The sequence below is a fragment of the Nerophis ophidion genome, linkage group LG10 (genome assembly GCF_033978795.1).
Source record: "Nerophis ophidion isolate RoL-2023_Sa linkage group LG10, RoL_Noph_v1.0, whole genome shotgun sequence".
NCBI classification, from domain to species: Eukaryota; Metazoa; Chordata; class Actinopteri; order Syngnathiformes; family Syngnathidae; genus Nerophis; species Nerophis ophidion.
Window position 1 is genome coordinate 14,680,642 of NC_084620.1, and position 20,722 is coordinate 14,701,363.

The 20,722-nt window shown below is 43.1% G+C and overlaps 1 long non-coding RNA gene across 1 annotated transcript in view; it reads left to right on the plus strand.

Annotated features, from left to right (window-relative positions):
- The first annotated feature begins 5,237 nt into the window (after positions 1-5,237).
- LOC133560248 (uncharacterized) overlaps positions 5,238-20,722 on the plus strand; it is a 42,747-nt gene continuing 27,262 nt past the window's right edge. The window contains exon 1 of the long non-coding RNA XR_009808408.1: positions 5,238-5,460. This is a non-coding gene — a long non-coding RNA (uncharacterized LOC133560248). The remainder of the gene's footprint in view (positions 5,461-20,722) is intronic.

Genomic DNA, 20,722 nt, shown 5'->3' on the forward strand with positions numbered 1-20,722 from the left:
GAAGAGGGAGCATTTTTTTTTAGCTACGTACAGTAAATGTAAAAAAAATATCTAAAATAGAATAATGAATGTGAATTACTTAAAGAATAATACATTATGATTATTATTATTATTGTTGTTGTTGATAATGCTAGAGATGATTCCTAGAGCCCAAAAAAAGTCTGCGGGCTATAGAGCGTTTTCTGTTCGGGCTCCAGTACTCTGGAATGCCCTCCCGGTAACAGTTCGAGATGCTACCTCAGTAGAAGCATTTAAGTCTCACCTTAAAACTCATCTGTATACTCTAGCCTTTGAATATACCTCCTTTTTAGACCAGTTGATCTGCCGCTTCTTTCCTTTTTTCTCCTATGTCCCCCCCTCCCTTGTGGAGGGGGTCCGGTCCGATTATCATGGATGAAGTACTGGCTGTCCAGAGTCGAGACCCAGGATGGACTGCTCGTCGGGACCCAGGATGGACCGCTCGCCTGTATATCGGTTGGGGACATCTCTACGCTGCTGATCTGCCTCCGCTTGAGATGGTTTCCTGTGGACGGGACTCTCGCTGCTGTCTTGGATCCGCTTGAACTGAACTCTCGCGGCTGTGTTGGAGCCACTATGGATTGAACTTTCACAATATCATGTTAGACCCGCTCGACATCCATTGTTTTCGGTCCCCTAGAGGGGGGTGGGGGGGGGCCGCCCACATCTGAGGTCCTCTCCAAGGTTTCTCATAGTCAGCATTGTCACTGGCGTCCCACTGGATGTGAATTCTCCCTGCCCACTGGGTGTGAGTTTTCCTTGCCCTTTTGTGGGTTCTTCCGAGGATGTTGTAGTCGTAAGGATTTGTGCAGTCCTTTGAGACATTTGTGATTTGGGGCTATATAAATAAACATTGATTGACTGATTGATAATGCTAATAGGAAGCGTGTAGCATTTTTTTTAAATTTACCATATATGTTACTTTTGTGGTAAAATATGTTGTTTATAAACCTATTTGTCATGTCTTGTGATCATGGTTTGTTTAGTTATGTTCTGTTACTTCAAGACTCCATTAGTTCCTGTTTTTTTCACTCACTTGCTTTGTCACCATGGCGACCCATTAGTTTCACCTGCCTCACGTGTTGGACTCACGCACCTGTTTTTAATCACAGAGACTATTTAAGCCTGTCACTTTCTGTTGGTCGTTCTGGCGTCATCACTCTGTTTGTGCTCACTCCCACTCTGCTTCATGCCGTGTTTACTCTTTCATGCAATTTCATAGTTCATGCTACCCTGCTCACGTCATCGCAAGTAAGTTTTGTTTATTCATGCCACAGTTAATGTCTTTTGTTCCATGTCCACAGTTTACGTCATAGTGCTTTTTTGTTTCCTTAGCCAAGTTTTTGTCTGGGCCTTGTGCGCGCCTTTTGTTTTCACTTTTTATACTATTATTAAATCATGTATTTACCTTCACGCCATGTACAATCCAGTTCTTTTGCATCTCGGGAAAACAATTTACGCAGGAAACTGCACCATAGTTCAAGTTATGACACTATTAAAGTATTATGGTGGCAATACAGTGTTTTTACCAAGTATAGACATCTTTAGGCAAAATATAGGAGGGTAATGTACAAACCCTGTTTCCATATGAGTTGGGAAATTGTGTTAGATGTAAATATAAACGGAATACAATGATTTGCAAATCCTTTTCAACCCCTATTTGATTGAATGCACTACAAAGATAAGATATTTGATGTTCAAACTCATAAACTTAATTTTTTTTTGCAAATATTCATTAACTTAGAATTTCATGGCTGAAACACGTCCCAAAGTAGTTGGGAAAGGGCATGTTCACCACTGTGTTACATCACCTTTTATTTTAACAACACTCAATAAACATTCAGGAACTGAGGAAACTAATTGTTGAAGCTTTAAAAGTGGAATTCTTTCCCATTCTCGTTTTATGTAGAGCTTCAGTCGTTCAACAGTCCGGGGTCTCCGCAATTGTATTTTACACTTCATAATGCGCCACACATTTCCAAAGGGAGACATGTTTGGACTGCATCCGGGGGTGAAATGAAACTACCCGCACTCTTTTACTATGAAGCCACGCTGTTGTAACACGTAGCTTGGCATTGTCTTGCTGAAATAAACATGATAACGTTGCTTGGATGACAACATATGTTGCTCCAAAACCTGTATGGACCTTTCAGCATTAATGGTGCCTTCACAGATAAGTAAGTTACCCATGCCTTGGGCACTAATACACCCCCATACCATCACACATGCTGGCTTTCAAACTTTGCGCTTATAACAATCCGGATGGTTATTTTCCTCTTTGTTCCGGAGGACACCACCTCCACAGTTTCCAAATATAATTTGAATTTTGGACTCGTCAGACCACAGAACACTTTTCCACTTTGCATCAGTAACCTATGGGATTTTCCAAATAAGTGTTTGCTGAGCATTCCTCAACTTTATTAGTATTTATTGCCACCTTTCCCAACTTCTATGTAACGTGTTGCTGGCATGAAATTCCAAAGTTTATGATTATTTGCAAACAAAAAATACAATGATTTGCAAATCATTTTCAACCCATATTCAGTTGAATATGCTACAAAGACAACATATTTGATGTTCAAACTGATAAACTGTTTTTTTTTTTTTGCAAATTATCATTAACTTTAGAATTTGATGCCAGCAACACGTGAGAAAGAAGTTGGGAAAGGTGGCAATAAATACTAATAAAGTTGAGGAATGCTTATCAAACACTTATATGTGTCAAAGTTAGTTGTTGTCTAACTCCAAGAGACAGAGAAGGAGGGAGGCATTTTGCTGGAAAACATGATTTAATTTAAATACTAAGACATAAACAAACAAAGGGTTTGAACAAAAAGCGTGCACGTGGGCGGATAACAAACAAAAGGCCTAGCGTGGAAGCTAACAGGTATCTAGCAGGAAACAGAAGTCGTACTTGTAAGATGAAAGAACAAACTGGAAGCAGGGAACAAATAACAGTAAGCTACAAACATCAAACGAATATAGCTTACTGCTACGCTGCAAAGACACGACAAGGTACGACACGACAGGAGTGATAATATTTGACGAGCGACAAGAAGTGAAATTGACAAATCAATAATCCAGCACAAACTGGAGGAACAAAGCAGGTAAAATAGGAGCGGACTGATTGACAGCAGGTGTGGCCACGTGCCAATCAGCCGCAGCTGAGAGGAAACAAAGCACTCTGGGAGACAAACAGGAAGCTGAACCAAAATAAGAGTGCTGACAGGAACTAAGGACAGGAAATACTAAACACACAGAGGAAAACCTAAAACACAACCAAACTGTCAGTGGCAAGCCTGACAGTAGTCCCCCATCCCATAACGGATACCAGACGTTTTACGAACCCCTCCCTTCCCAAGAAAAAAACAACAGTCCAAAGTCAAGGGAGGGTGGAGGGAAGACAAGGCGGTGGGCTGCCAGGCCAAGTGTCCCCGCACCCAGCGGGGATGAGTAAAGTGGCAACGGCGAATAGAACGACGCTGCAATTTGCGAAGCGGTCGCCCATGAAACGACCACCTCTGTGGCCGACAAGGGTATGGTGGCGCCCTCAGCTGGCCCACCGGAAAGGATGGTGGCGGCCCCTGCTGCTGGCCCACCGGAGAGGATGGTGACGCCCCCTGCTGCTGGCCCACGGGAGAGGATGGTGGCACCCCTGATGCTGGCCCACCGGAGAGGATGGTGGTGGCGCCCCTGTTGTTGGCCCACCGGAGAAGATGGTGGTGGCGACCCCTGCTGCTGGCCCACCGGAGAGGATGGTGGTGGCGACCCCTGCTGCTGGCCCACCGGAATGCATGGTGGAGTCTGCTGGCCCACTGGAGTGCGTGGTGGAGTCTGCTGGCCCATTGGAGTGCGTGGTGGTGCCGTAGGTTGCAGACCCACCGGAGATGATGGCGCCGTAGGTTGCGGACGCACCGGAGGTGATGGCGCTGTAGATTTCAGACCCACCAGAGGTGATGGTGGTGTCTGCCGGCCTACCGGAGATGATGGTGGTGTCTGCCGGCCCACCGGAGAGGATGGTGGTGGCGCCCCTGCTGTTGGCCCACCGGAGAGGATGGTGGTGGCGACCCCTGCTGCTGGCCCACCGGAGAGGATGGTGGTGGCGACCCCTGCTGCTGGCCCACCGGAATGCATGGTGGAGTCTGCTGGCCCACCGGAGTGCGTGGTGGAGTCTGCTGGCCCATTGGAGTGCGTGGTGGTGCCGTAGGTTGCAGACCCACCGGAGATGATGGCGCCGTAGGTTGCGGACGCACCGGAGGTGATGGCGCTGTAGATTTCAGACCCACCAGAGGTGATGGTGGTGTCTGCCGGCCTACCGGAGATGATGGTGGTGTCTGCCGGCCCACCGAAGATGATAGGCGCCGTCTGTTGCAGACCAACTGGGACGCAAAGTAGCTGTGCCTCCCCATCTGCACAGCTACTGATAGCCCCCCCCCTCAAGGGACTGATCCAAGACATCCCCCGAGAAGCTAACATAGGACAGGGATGGGTGGGAGGGATTGCAAAATGATGCAAAGTGTTTCCTCGATTTGTCCATTAATTCTAAAACTTTGTTTAGCCTCTTCGACAGACAACTCTGCAGGGTTTGGATTTGGTTGGATTATTCTGTCAAAGTTAGTTGTTGTCGAACCCCAAGATGCAGAGAAGATGGGAGGCATTTTGCAGGAAAATATGATTTAATTTAAATACTAAGACAAAAACAAAAAAGGGTTCAAACAAAAAGCGCGCACGTGGGCGGATAACAAACAAAAGGCCTAGCGTAGAAGCTAACAGGTATTTAGCAGGAAACAGAAGTCTTACTTGTAAAATGAATGAACAAACTGGAAGCAGGGAACGAAAAACAGTAAGCTACAAACATCAAATGAACATAGCTTACCGCTACGCTGCTAACACACGACAAGGTACGACACGACAGGAGCGATAATATATGACAAGAGCGACAAGAAGTGACATCGACAAATCAATAATCCAGCACAGACTGGAGGAACAAAGCAGGTAAAATAGATAATTCTGGGAAATCCCTTATTTTTCTATTGTGTTGCTAGTGTTTTAGTGAGTTTAACAGTACCTGATAGTCGGAGGTGTGTGTCCACGGGTGTCTTGACGCCAATGTCTCAGGGAAGTCGATGGCAGCTTTATGGGCGGCACAAGCTCAGCTGACCTCCGGTAAGAAGCGACTTTTTACCACAATTTTCTCAAAGAAACCTCCTGGTTGACATTCGGTCGGGTTCCATGTTTGCTGTGATCCATAGTAAAGCTTCACCTCTGGGAATTTTAAACAAGGAATCACCGTATGTTTGTGTGGCTAAAGGCTAAAGCTTCTTAACTCCATCTTTCTACTTTGACTTCTCCAATATTAATTGAACAAATTGCAAAAGATTCAGCAACACAGATGTCCAAAATACTGTGTAATTATGCGGTTAAAGCAGACAACTTTTAGCTGTGTGTGTGTGTGTGCAGCGCTCACATTTCCTAACAGCCCGTGACGTCACGCGTACATGTCATCATTCCGCGACGTTTTCAACAGGAAACTCCGCGGGAAATTTAAAATTGCAATTTAGTAAAGTAAAAAGGCTGTATTAGCATGTGTTGCAACGTTAATATTTCATCATTGATATATAAACTATCAGACTGCGTGGTGGGTAGTAGTGGGTTTCAGTAGGCCTTTAAATTAACATGTTTTTTTGGAGGCAAACTGTAGTGTTTTTGAAACATTTGTTGTATTAATACAGATAAAAATATTGGGTTTATAAGCAATGTTTGTAGCAAAATAGTGTGTATTTTGAACAAGATATACATTTCAGCGAGGCAAAATCTGCATGTCTTGTAATGTCACAAAGATATATGTGGAAAATGATGCTGATTCTGGTTGCTATAGCAATCTGCCACACACGTTCTTGTAATTGTGATGATTGATCCCCTGTTGCTTTACTGCTCTCTAGTGGCGACTTTGTGCATCACCTAATGTTCTTGTTCAAAAGATAAAATGACACCTTGTTCTTATATTCAACAGTTTGTAATGCAAACTCTCTATTCACCTATTTTTTTACAGGCTGTGAAACAAACTGAGTCAACATTGATCAATGGACAACATTATTACTTACTGATCAATCAATAAATACAAAAAGTATGTCTTTACAGTACACAGACACATGGTGAAGTAGGAAAAGGTGACTTAGAAGGCATCTATCTATGGTAAATTATTCAATTAATAGTGTCAAATATGATGTTTTTAGAGCAATGTATCATTGTATTGTTCGAGGCAAATATATTTGATGGCAAAAAATAGTAGACTGATGTATTGTTTTCTAATATTTAGTGCATTGTGTGGCTAAATAAATGTCAAAAAATTGCTAGTATTTTGTGATTTGAAAAAAAAACAACTGCAAAATGTGACAAAGTACAGGAATTGTTGTTAATTATCGAATTGCTTTGTGAAGATATATAAAAATGTGGCATTTTTGCTACCTGGTCATTACAAATTTGATTTTTTAATTTTTTAATTTTTTTACTAAATTGTTGATAGCAATGATAAAAAAAAAGAATTTAAGAAAATGAGAGAAATTATGATTTTCCTCTTGTGGCTTGGTGGTAAATTCAGCTTTTTTTTTTACAGCAGAGTGTGAAGCGGCATGAGAGGCATGCACAGGGGCGTGCCCAGAGATGCGCTTAGTGGAGCGCCCTGAGGAATGCACAGCGCCATGCGCTTGCGCCGTGACAGTACCCGCTTCCTTATGGATTTAATCCAGATGTCCTAGGAAACGAAACAACAACAAAAGCAGAAAACAAGATTAAGAGTCAAGGGAGGGCAGGAACTGGTGGTGAAGCGCCAGCCCAAGTGTCCCCGAACCCACCGGGGACGAGTCTGGTGGCGACTGCGAGTAGAATGCCGCTAAAGCAGGCGAGGCGGGCGACAATGGAACGGCCACCTCCTTGGCCGTTGGGAAGGCAGACGCGAGTGGCGCCAGAACCACAGCAGTCTAAGACTTCCACGCCTACGTCCTGGGCATCGCTGGTGTTGGCGCAAAAAAGCGTCCATGCACCTGCAACAGAGTGCGCCACGTGCGGGCGCTTGATGTCCGCCTGTGCGGCCGGCCAGCCGGAGGTTACAAGTGCGGCACCGTGGGATGTTCCGCCGAAGACAAGGAGGATGGCGGTGCCATGGAAAGGCGTGCCGGAGACGAGGAGAACGATGTCATCGGAACCAGAGATAAGGAAGACTATGTCGTCGGAGCCAAACACGAGGAAGACTATATCGTCAGAACCAGAGACGAGGAAGACTATGTCGTCGGAGCCACAGACGAGGAGGGCGCTGTCATCGTAGCCAGAGATGAGGAGGACGTCGTCGTCGGAGCCAGAGACGAGGAGGGCGCTGTCATTGGAGCCAGAGATGAGGAGGACGTTGTCGTCGGAGCCAGAGACGAGGAGGACGTCGTCGTCGGAGCCAGAGACGAGGAAGACGACGTCGTCGGAGCCAGAGACGAGGAGGACGTCGTCATCGGAGCCAGAGACGAGGAAGACGACGTCGTAGGAGCCAGAGACAGAACAGCATGCTGAGGAGGTTGCTGAGGTGCTGAAGCAGGAGCTGGCCAAGGTGTTGGCACGGAAACCCGCCTGGTTGTTGGCGCGGGGACCCGCCTTGTTGCTGGCACGGGGATCTGCCTTGGAGCGGGTGCTGGCGCGGGGACCACCCGCCTTGGAGCGAGTACGGGAAGCATTCTTGGAGCAGGTGGTGGTGGTCTGGCTGGAGGTTGCGACTTAGCCTGCCAAAGACGAGGTAGTGGTGGTCTAGCAGGAGGTAGCCGTTTTGCTGGTCGCAGCTGTGCCACCCCACCAGGACAGCCGTCAACACCATCCTCCCCCTCAGAAAGCGGATGCCAGATGCTTCCTGTCAAATGCAGAACAGTCGCAAAGGGTGGGAGGCAGTAGGACAGGAGGCGGGTAGATTCCTCCTCCTCTCTAGATTGTTTAAACCGTCTTTCTGTCCTTCCCACGGGAGACTGTCGAGCAAGAGTCACTAGAGGTGAAGCTTGAGACAATGGGGCAGAACATCCCGGTAGCAAGTCGAAGCCCTTCTGAATTGTCTTCGTCCTTGCCAACGTGACCGGCACAATGGTGCGGACCCCACATCATACTCTCAAGCTCATCCAACGAATAGCGGAGGGCCTACGCTACCATTGCGTTTAACGCACGCCACGTACCTGGTACATACCCGCAGTCTGCGTCGTGAGGATTGGACACTAGGCGGTTCCATGCATCCAATCCCTTGGCCGCGTGGTATGCCTTCATACACCTCGTCCTCTGAGGAATACCACAGTGGCAGCAGATCTGCCTTCAACTGTTGAAACATGTTCTGTTTTTCATGGTTGGAGAGAGCTACTCCGCCTGGCCAGGTCAATCCACTGCGTTTAGGGCTCATGGCCGAAAGGTAGGGAACCGTGGGGGTCGAAAAAGGGGCGGGGACTAAGGTGTATTGTGCCGTCTGGTTCTGGCCAGAACGTATTGTTATGGTACGGTGGAGAGGGAGACGACACAGCATATATATATATATATATATATATATATATATATATATACATACAGATAATGAAGTGCACGGTTAAACCAAAATGTATACGGTGTGACTATGTGTAGCGATTATCTGAGAGTTACCAGGAGTTGTTGAAGGTGCGTGTTGGGCGAGGTGCGGAAGTCCAACGAGGGCAAGGCAAGCTCAGCAGTCCAGGGACAGGCAGGAGGTCAGGGGCAGGAGTGAGGCGTCAACATTCAGGAAGGCAGCCAGGGAACCAGAAGGAATTTGGAGAGACAAGACACACACCTTGAAACCAGGAAATGGAGGAATACTGCTGGATGGTGACACAGAACACAAGACGATGAGCACAAAAGAGGGGAAACACAGAGCAAGTAAATGCACATAGAGCCAGAGACATGTAAGCTAACTGGACAGGAACAGGTAGCTACGTTCTGGCCCCGGAACGCTGGTTGCGCTGGCTTAAGAAGCATGGAGCCTCATCAGCGTCAGGTGTGTAGTTTGCAGGAGAGGAGTGCCCGTGGGTGTGTCTGGAGGTGTGCTTCGCGCAGCACATAGCAGAGTGAGAGGCGGCAGGAGAGGCACGCGCAGAGGTGTTCCTGAGGAGTGCGCAGCGGCATGTGCTGACAACTATGTTGTCTTTTTTGGGTAAGGGTCACTTGTTGGACCAGCCTGGACAGACTATACAGTAGAAAAAGGATTTACAATGACCCATTCCAGGGTGGTTCTCCCGTGAGAGGAAGAGGGCGGATTAATCATTTTGCAATGCAGTCTTCTGAAAATGATGGAAAGCGTCACTCTACATAGCAACTGCCGTTGTGGTTAAAGTTGGAATTGCCACAAAACACACTTTAAGATATTCAACATCTACTGCCCTCTGGAGAATAAAGTGGATAGTGCAACCTCCCCAATTTGTCACTTTTCATGTGTCAGGTAAACGGCAATGAATGCCACCATATGAATCCCTTTCCTATTGTACATACACACAATTCACACATTATTATGAACCTGAGAAAGGATCCATGAGGGGAAAACAAAGAAGGCAGAATTACATAAAGCCTGTGCTTCTCTACGGTGTAAAGACCTGGAGAACATCAGTCATCTTCGTGAAGAAAATCCAGTCAACACCTGTCTCAGACGAATCCTAAGAGTACGCTGTCTGAACACCATCGATAATTTAAGGCTGTGGCAGCAGCGTGTAAAGGAAGAGATCCTCAGAAGACGCTGGAGTTGGGTTGGCCATACCCTTTTCAAACCTGCATCCAACACAGCAAGAACACAATTAAAGGAGGCAGTGCAGGCCAAGGAACAGCTGGAGCTGTGACCTGGATGCAGATGTGAAGAGGTCTGGCCTTACATGGGCACAGCTGGACCGGGATGACTGGAGAGCTCTTGCCTGTTCCCAAAGCTGGGCGCTAGGCGTCAGTAAGTAAATATGTATGTAGTAGTTCCACCTTCAAATACAGTTTATTATTCATTTTGAAGGTAATCATTTTTAATAGCATGCTGTATGTTGCCATGGAGACCCCTAATTACCGACATTGGTAGTCTATAAGAGTTTTTGGACAAGCCAGGGTACTTTTTTTTTTTACATTTCATTTTCTTAAGCTGTGTTAATTGATGTGAGTGTTAATGCTAAAAATATCTTTATTGCATACTTTGGTCGGTCTTTTGCTGTTTGTTGCCATGGATACCCTAATCACAAGAGTGTTAGACCAGCCAGGAAACCTATTGGGTTTTCCTTGCCAGGGTTTTTGAGCCACATGTACAAAACACAAAACCAGTGAAGTTAGCATGTTGTGTGATTTGTAAATACAAACAAAATACAATGATTTGCAAAGCCTTTTCAACTTATGTTAAATTGAATAGACTGAAAAGACAAAATATATAAAACTTTATTTTTATTTTTTTTGCAAATAATCATTAACTTAGAATTTTATGCCAGCAACACATTGCAAAAAAGTTGGCAGAGGGGCATTTTTACCACTATGTTACACGGCCTTTCCTTTTAACAACACTCAATAAACGTTTGGGAACTGAGGAGACCAATTTTTTAAGTTTTTCAGGTGGAATTATTTCCCATTTTTGCTTGAAGTACAGCTTTATGCAACAGTCCGGGGTCTTCGTGGTGGTATTTTACGCTTCATAATGCACCACACATTTTCAATGGGAGACAGGTCTGGACTAAAGGCAGACCAGTCTAGTACCCGCACTCTTTTACAATGAAGCCACGCTGTTTTAACACGTGGCTTTGTGTTGTCTTGCTGAAATAAGCAGGGGCGTCCCTGATAACGATGCTTGGATTGTCATACATGGACTTGGACGAGGATAGTTTTCCCGAGGTGCGAAGCGAATGGAGTGGAAAAGGCGATGGCGTGAAAGTAAAGACATCTTTATTTTCACACTAAAACTAAAATTAGGAACCAACAAAAAGCGCGCATAATGGCGGTACAAAAACTGACTAAGGAAACAAAAAACTAGCACAAAGGCAATTGACTATGAATTATAAACAAAAACTTACTTGACATGGAAACGTGAACGAGATATAGATCATAGCACGGTGCGTAGCAGGTGGTTGATGTGAGAAGGAGATGATGTTGCCAGGCTGACTACCTGGTAACTGTGGCTTAAATAATACTATGGTGATTACAAACAGGTGTTAGACATGAGGACAGGGGTGTGGCATGAGGACAAAGTGAAAACTAATGAGTTGCTATGGTAATAAGACAAACAAGGAAGTGCATCAACAAGAACTGAATGTCCAAAAAACAAAACCAAACATGACCAAAACAAAATACGATCCCATGGGCGTGACATGGATGGCAACATATTTTGCTCCAAAACCTGTATAGACCTTTCAGCATTAATGGTGCCTTCACAGATGTGTAAGTTACCCATGCCTAGGGCACTAATACACCCCCATACCATCACAGATGCTGGCTTTTGAACCTTGCGCCTAGAACAATCCGGATGGTTCCTTTCCTCTTTGGTTCAGAGGACACAACGTCCACAGTATCCCAAAAAATTTTTAAACGGGGACTTGTCAGATCACTTTGCATCAGTCCATCTTCCATGAGCCCAGCCCAGCAAAGCTGGCGGCTATTCTGGGTGTTGTTGATAAATGGCTTTCGCTTTGCATAGTAGAGTTTTAACTTGCACTTACAGATGTAGCAATGCACTTTAGTTACTGACAGTGGTATTCTGAAGTGTTACTGAGCCCATGTGGGGATATCCTTTACAGACTGATGTCTGTGGGATCGAAGGTCACGGTGTTGGTTTTCAGCCTTGCTGCTAACGTGCAGTGATTTCTCCAGATTCCCTGAACCTTTTGATGATATTGTGGACTTTTATTATGGAATTTTGTTCTTAAACAATTTGCTCAGGCATTTGTTGAAAAAGTGGTGATCCTCGCCCCATCTTTGTTTGTGAATGACTGACCATTTCATGGAAGCTGCTTTTATACCCAATCATGGCACCCACCTGTTCCCAATTAGCATGTTCACCTGTGGGATGTTCCAAATAAGTGTTTGATGACCATTCCTCAACTTTTTCAGTCTTTTTTTCCACTTGTGCCAGCATTTTTTTTAAACATGCTGCAGGCATCAAATTCCAAATTTGCGAACAATAACATAGTTTACCAGTTTGAACGTTAAATATCTTGTCTTTGCCGTCCATTCAATTGAATATAGGTTAAAAAGGATTTGCAAATCATTGTATTCTGTTTTTATTTACGATTTACACAACGTGCCAACTTTACTGGTTTTGGGTTTTGTAGATTTATTGTGATAAAATATAATGTTTTTATGATTTATTTTAATGTTTCAAAAATATAATTTTTATAGACAAAATGTTTCCTTGAGTACGTGTGGTGTTTTTGTGGCACAGTAGGTATAACAAAATGTGTTTTTCAAAGGAAAAACTTGGTATTTTTTGTTTTTAAGCCTTGCACAGAAACAAATACCTGAAATCAGTGATGTAGCATTTTGACCATTAAAAAAAAACACATTTCAACAAGTGCTTTTGTGCAGGTAGTATATTTTTTTGTCAAAACGTCAGTTTTTATGTCAATGCCAGGCATTTTTGTAACAAAATATAATGAGCATATCTGGAGTTTGTGACTTTTTTATTGGGTTTCCTTTTGTCAAAGTAAATTGCTGACTGTTGTGTTACTATCAATATTTGTGTAGATCACACGTCATTGCAGGATGAACTTCATTGCTCTTTTACAATGTGCTTCTTCAGAATACAATAGAATTGAGTTGTTAGGAGGGACGTGCCAACAAAACCAACGTTGGCAATGTCACCTTCTGCTGCCTCGCCACGTAAAGAGCATGCTGTGGGCGCTGCGTGACCTTCGGCCTCAGGACAGATGGCAGGTCCGGACCCTTGGACTAGCTAATGAGCGAAACGTGCCAAGTGTTGTAGGACACTGGGGCATGGCCCGGGTCGCTCACCTTGGCCTCGGAAACCTTTATTCCATACTTTTGGTATTGGATACATATACTGTACACTTAGTTAGAGCAAAGATATGCAACAATCCCACCTTAAAACTACAGTATATGATGATATAGAATGATAACATTTGAAAACCCTAATTTGGAGTTTGTATGAGTGTTGGACCAGCCAAGACCAATCTTAAGGTTTTACAAAAAAATATACAATTATAGCTATAATATGTAAAAATTCTACCTTTATAATACTACTACATTGGAGTTTGAATGAGTCTTGGACCAGCCAAGACCAACCCTAAGGTTGTACAAAAATTATACAATTAAAGCAATTGTACGTATTATAACAATCCTACCTTGACATGCCGCTATATACAAACCGTTGTCATGTGAGTTGGGAAATTGTGTTAAATGTAAATATAAACTGAATACAATGATTTGCAAATCCTTTTCAACCCATATTCAGTTGAATATGCTACAAAAACAACATATTTGATGTTCAAACTGATTAACTTTTTTTTTTTGCAAATAATCATTAACTTTAGAATTTGATGCCAGCAACATGTGACAAAGAAGTTGGGAGAGTTGGCAATAAATACCGATAAAGTTGAGGAATGCTCATCAAACACTTATTTGGAACATCCCACAGGTGTGCAGGCTAATTGGGAACAGGTGGGTGCCATGATTGGGTATACAAGCAGCTTTCATGGAATGCTAAGTAATTCACAAACAAGGATGGGGCGAGGGTCACAAATTTGTAAGCAAATTGTCGAACACTTTAGAACATTTCTCAACGAGCTATTGTAAGGAATTTTGAGATTTTACCATCTACGGTCCGTTTTTTCTAGGCCTTCACTCTAAATTTCCTCATCCACGAATCTTTCATCCTCGCTCAAATTAATGGGGAAATTGTCGCTCTCTCGGTCCGAATAGCTCTAGCTGCTGCTGGCTATGATTGTAAACAATGTTCAGATGTGAGGAGCCCTACAACCAGTGATGTCACGCACACATCGTCTGCTACTTCCGGTACAGGCAAGGCTTTTTTATTAGCGACCTAAAGTTGCAAACTTTATCCTCGATGTTCTCCAGTAAATCCTTTCAGCAAAAATATGGCAATATTGTGAAATGATCAAGTATGACACATAGAATGGACCTGCTATCTCCGTTTAAATAAGAACATCTCATTTCAGTAGGCCTTTAAGTACAGTATCTAGGCCTGTCAAAAAAGCTTTAGTTTCCGATGTATTTCAGCATCATAAACTACAAGTTCAAGAGTCACTAACTGATGAGTTGTCCACTGTCCTATGCAAATCTAATCAATTAGGCGTAGCTATGGCAAAGGATGGCCCCCTTTCTACTGCATTTAAACGTAAACAGTACTATACATCTCACTTTTCTGTTTTAGAGCCAGTTGAGTACGTATTAGATGCCCAGTGGAATAAGACCAAGGCAAAGCTGTAGCCAACATCTAGAAAGCCAGGAGAGCTGAAGTTTACAACATACCACTGCACCCAAAAGGCGAAACCACAGAAAGCTTGGAAAGAGAGAGAATGGCTTTGTTGTCAGAAATAAAAAAAGTGTGTCAATGAAGTGCTGATAAAATGGAAAAAACCTTCTCCCACAGACGACGAGAGGTTGTTGAACAGAGACCCATGATAGAAAAATTCAAAAACCGGTGACCTGCCCTATTCCAGCCGAGTGAAGTCATTTAACTTGTATTTTTATGTATTGATATTTAACTGTAAGAAAATGGCAAATTTTTCTAAATGAATTTTATCAAAATGTTTTTGATTAATGAGGAGTTCTTGCAGATCACTACAAAGCCACTGCAGTCAAAGTTTATGTCACAACTGGACCACGTTTCACTCAAGCTGATGCAGATCTTCAAAAGCAAAGGAGGAGTGAACGGGCAACGAATCAAAGAAGTTCTGGCAAACAGATTTGGTAAGTAGAAAAGGTAGAACTGTTGATATATGTGTGTGTTTGCGTGTGTGTGTCTGTATATATGTATATATATATATATATATATATATATATATATATATATATATATATATATATCAATCAATCAATCAATGTTTACTTATATAGCCCTAAATCACTAGTGTCTCAAAGGGCTGCACAAACCACCACGACATCCTCGGTAGGCCCACATAAGGGCAAGGAAAACTCACACCCAGTGGGACATCGGTGACAATAATGACCCAGTGGGACGTCGGTGACAATGATGACTATGAGAACCTTGGAGAGGAGGAAAGCAATGGATGTCGAGCGGGTCTAACATGATACTGTGAAAGTTCAATCCATAATGGATCCAACACAGTCGCGAGAGTCCAGTCCAAAGCGGATCCAACACAGCAGCGAGAGTCCCGTTCACAGCGGAGCCAGCAGGAAACCATCCCAAGCGGAGGCGGATCAGCAGCGCAGAGATGTCCCCAGCCGATACACAGGCAAGCAGTACATGGCCACCGGATCGGACCGGACCCCTCCACAAGGGAGAGTGGGACATAGAAGAAAAAGAAAAGAAACGGCAGATCAACTGGTCTAAAAAGGGAGTCTATTTAAAGGCTAGAGTATACAAATGAGTTTTAAGGTGAGACTTAAATGCTTCTACTGAGGTGGCATCTCGAACTGTTACCGGGAGGGCATTCCAGAGTACTGGAGCCCGAACGGAAAACGCTCTATAGCCCGCAGACTTTTTTTGGGCTTTGGGAATCACTAATAAGCCGGAATCCTTTGAACGCAGATTTCTTGCCGGGACATATGGTACAATACAATCGGCAAGATAGGATGGAGCTAGACCGTGTAGTATTTTATACATAAGTAGTAAAACCTTAAAGTCACATCTTAAGTGCACAGGAAGCCAGTGCAGGTGAGCCAGTACAGGCGTAATGTGATCAAACTTTCTTGTTCTTGTCAAAAGTCTAGCAGCCGCATTTTGTACCAACTGTAATCTTTTAATGCAAGACATGGGGAGACCCGAAAATAATACGTTACAGTAGTCGAGGCGAGACGTAACAAACGCATGGATAATGATCTCGGCGTCTTTAGTGGACAGAATGGAGCGAATTTTAGCGATATTGCGGAGATGAAAGAAGGCCGTTTTAGTAACGCTTTTAATGTGTGCCTCGAAGGAGAGAGTTGGGTCGAAGATAATACCCAGATTCTTTACCGTGTCGCCTTGTTTAATTGTTTGGTTGTCAAATGTTAGAGTTGTATTATTAAATAGAGTTCGGTGTCTAGCAGGACCGATATTCAGCATTTCCGTTTTTTTGGCGTTGAGTTGCAAAAAGTTAGCGGACATCCATTGTTTAATTTCATTAAGACACGCTTCCAGCTGACTACAGTCCGGCGTGTTGGTCAGCTTTAGGGGCATGTAGAGTTGGGTGTCATCAGCATAACAGTGAAAGCTAATACCGTATTTGCGTATGATGTCACCTAGCGGCAGCATGTAGATGCTGAAGAGTACAGGGCCAAGGACTGAACCCTGGGGAACTCCACACGTTACCTTAACGTAGTCCGAGGTCATACTGTTATGGGAGACACACTGCATCCTATCAGTAAGATAAGAGTTAAACCAAGACAGGGCTAAGTCTGACATACCAATTCGTGTTTTGATACGTTCTAATAAAATATTATGATCGACTGTATCGAAAGCAGCGCTAAGATCGAGGAGCAGCAACATAGATGACGCATCAGAATCCATCGTTAGCAATAGATCATTAGTCATTTTTGCGAGGGCTGTCTCCGTGGAGTGATTTGCCCTGAAACCGGATTGAAAGGTTTCACATAGATTGTTAGACGCTAAGTGTTCATTTAAGTGCCCCGCAACAATTTTTTCAAGGATTTTTGAAATAAAGGGAAGGTGAGACACCGGTCGGTAGTTTACCATGAGGTCAGGATCGAGGTTAGGTCTTTTAAGAATAGGATGAATAACCGCTTTTTTGAATGCTAGGGGAACAGTGCCCGAGGAGAGTGATAAGTTTATAATATTTAGCTCTGATGGACCTAATAATACAAAGAGCTCCTTGATCAGTTTCCCAGGAAGAAGGTCAAGTAAACATGTTGTCTGTTTTATTCCATTTACACGTTGTAACAATTCCTCTAATGTTATTTCCTCAAAACGAGAGAAACTATTTTGGAGGGCAGTATCCGCCGTATATACAATCGTATCTGTGTTACTATAACCCCGTTGTAGCTGGGACGCATTGTCTTTAATCTCCTTTCTAATGACTTCAATTTTCTTACTAAAGAATTGCATAAAGTCATCAGCTGAGTGGGTTGAGCTACTGGAAGGGGTCCCTTGTTGGGTTAGCGATGCTACCGTACTAAACAAAAATTTAGGATCGTTTTTATTACGGTGGATGAGATTTGAGTAATATTTAGCTTTAGCTAAGGTAAGCATGCGTTTATAAGTTATTAAACCATCACTCCATGCTTGATGGTGCACCTCAAGTTTAGTCGTGCGCCATTTGCGTTCCAGCTTTCTACATAATAATTTCTGAGCTCTAGTTTCTTCTGTAAACCACGGGGCGCGCTTTTTTTGGAGCCTTTTTTAACTTTAGCGGTGCTATGTTATCAATGGTTTCACGCAGGGCGTCGTTAAAGTTGTTAGTGAGGTTATCAATAGAGCCCACATACTTTGGGAATGGTGCCATTACCGAGGGCAGTAGGTCAGCAAGAGTCGTCGTTGTGGCCGTATTAATGTTGCGGCTGCTATAGCAGTTATTATTATTATTAGTTTGACGAACATGCGTCTGAACCTCGAATTTTATAAGGTAATGATCGGACAATACTTTAGTATACGGGAGTATCGTAACTTTGGAAACGGTGATACCCCTGACAAGCACTAGGTCTATCGTATTACCGTTGCGATGCGTGGGTTCATTTATTATTTGTGTGAGACCACAGCTATCAATTATAGTCTGGAGCGCTACACACGGTGGGTCCGATGGGGTATTCATATGGATATTAAAGTCCCCCATTATGATTATATTATCGGCGTGTGTCACTAGATCAGCAACAAACTCTGAGAATTAATTGATAAAGTCCGAACAGGGCCCTGGGGGGCGGTAGATAACAGCCAGGTGTAGAGGCAGCGGTGTGACAGACCTCATACTAAGCACCTCAAACGATTTATATTTATTATTTATGTTAGGACTAAGATTAAAGTTTTCGTTGTATATTAGTGCGACCCCCCCACCCCTTTTAAGCGGACGGGCAATATGCGCATGTGTAAAGTTAGGAGGACATGCCTCATTTAGCGCAAAAAAGTCGTTTGGTTTAAGCCAGGTTTAGCTGAGACCGATGACGTTAAGATTGTTGTCTCTGATAATATCATTAACTAATAACGTTTTGGGAGACAATGATCTTATGTTTAAAAAACCTATATTATAGGTAGTCGGCTGTTTTAGGGAATTTTTGATCAAATTATCCGTAGTAGCAATATTAATTATGCCCAGTGCATTTAGTATAGTTACGACCATATCTAGGAATTGATACGACAGGAATTTTCCGATTGTTTGATTGTTGCTTTGATAAACTGCACGCATCATGGTTAGCCACCTCAGTATATATATATATATATATATATATATATATATATATATATATATATATATATATATATATATATATATATATATATATATATATATATATATATATATATACGTATATATATACACATATATATATATATATACGTATATATATATATATATATGTGTGTGTGTATATGTATGTATATATGTATTAGAGCTGCAACAACGAATCAATTAAATCGATTATAAAAATTGTTTTCGATTAATTTAGTCAATTCGTTGGATGTATGCAATGCGCATGCGATGAGGCTCTTCCCCCCCCCCTCCCAAACCTTTATCTATAAACTGCAACATTTACAAACAGCTGAAAAACAATGATCAACAAAATATAAATGTAAGTTCATAAACTGTGAAAAGAAATGCAACAATGCAATATTCAGTGTTGACAGCTAGATTTTTTGTGAACATGTTCCATCAATATTGATGTTAACATTATGTAACATACAAAACTCCACTTGGAAGAGTTGGTGTTTTGTCGCAACTTGATCATAGTTTACTGCGACAGGTTCACTATTATATGCTATTGGGGCCCAAAATCTGTTCTTAAGAAGACCCAAGAAAACTGAGTGGTTAACACCAATAACTGTTAACCAAGGGGTACTGGTTTCTAGTCCTGGTCAGGTCAAGCGCCAACTCGAAAATTTCCAGTTGGAAAAGCTGAGTGGTTGACACCGTTGGTCAACAAGCAAGGGGAACTGGGTTCAATTCTCGGTAAAGAGTAAGTGTTTTGTTTCACTATCATTGTGGTTTAGTGTAACCGGTTCTCAAGCCGAGTGGTTAAAGCAGCTATCTTCCAATCAAAGGGTAGGGAGTTCATCGGTCAGGTTCATCCATTGGTAACTTGGAAATCTCCAGTCACAGTTTTATATCATAGTTTACTGTGAACGGTTCGCAATTAAATATGTTATTGGGGCCTGAAATCTCTCTTTCAGTAGGCCAAGGATAGCTAAGTAGTGGAAGCAGCTACTTCCCAAACAAAGGGTACAGGGTTCAAATCCCAGTCATGACCATCCATAACCAGGAAAGCTCCAACCGGATGAGGTAGTATTTTATATCATAGATTACCAAGACAGGTTTGCAATTAAATATGTCATTGGGGCCCGAAATTTGTCTATATGAAGTACAAGGGTAGCTGAGTAGTTCAAGCAGCTATCTACAACTCAAAGGGGTCTGGGTTCAAATCCCACCCAGGTCCATTGGTAACTATGAAAGCTCCAGCGGCAAGAGTAAATATTTTATCTCATTGTTTACTGAGACAGATTCGCAAATACATATGTCATTGGGGCCCGAAAACTATCTTTAAGACATCCAAGGATAGCTGAATGGTGAAAGCAGCCAGCTCCTAATCCAAGAGTACACGGATCAAATCCCTGCCAGGTTCACTGGTGATTATGAAAACTCCAGCAGCAAGAGTAAATGTGTTATATCATACCTCACTGAGACAGGTTCGCGATTAAATATGTCATTGGGGCATGAAATCTTGTCTAAAGAAGACCAGGGATAGCTGAATGGTTAAAGCAGCTAACTCCCAATCAAAGGGCACTGGGTTCAAATCACAGGCAAGTTGATTGGAAACTAGGAAAGCTATTGTTTTGTATCATAGTTTACTGAGACAGGTTATCAATTGAATATGTCAATGGGGCCCGAAATCTGTCCATAAGAAGACCAAGAATAGCTGAATGGTTAAACAGCTAGTTCTCAATCAAAGGGTCCCGGGTTCAATCCCAGTCAGGTCGATCGGCTTGTCAAATTGACTATTTGTTGGTCAGACCGAGGAGAGCTGATTGGTCAACACTCACACTGATTAATTATTCATGTTCCTATTCCCACCCATCCCAGCCAGGAATTACCGATGGTACACTTACCAACTTTAGCCTCAGACTTTTGGACTATAGACTATCGATTATTACCCATACTTACCTTTTTAACCATAAGTTAATTAACCAGCTACCACTTAGCTTTACTATATGAGGGGGAGGTGATACACCCCCACATTGTCCAGCACCCTACACTGTCCTACATTCCCACCCCTGCATTCTTTGACTAGGCAAGCCAATTGACCTGACTAGGATTGAACCCAGGACCCTTTGATTGGGAGCTAGCTGTTTAACCATTCAGCTATT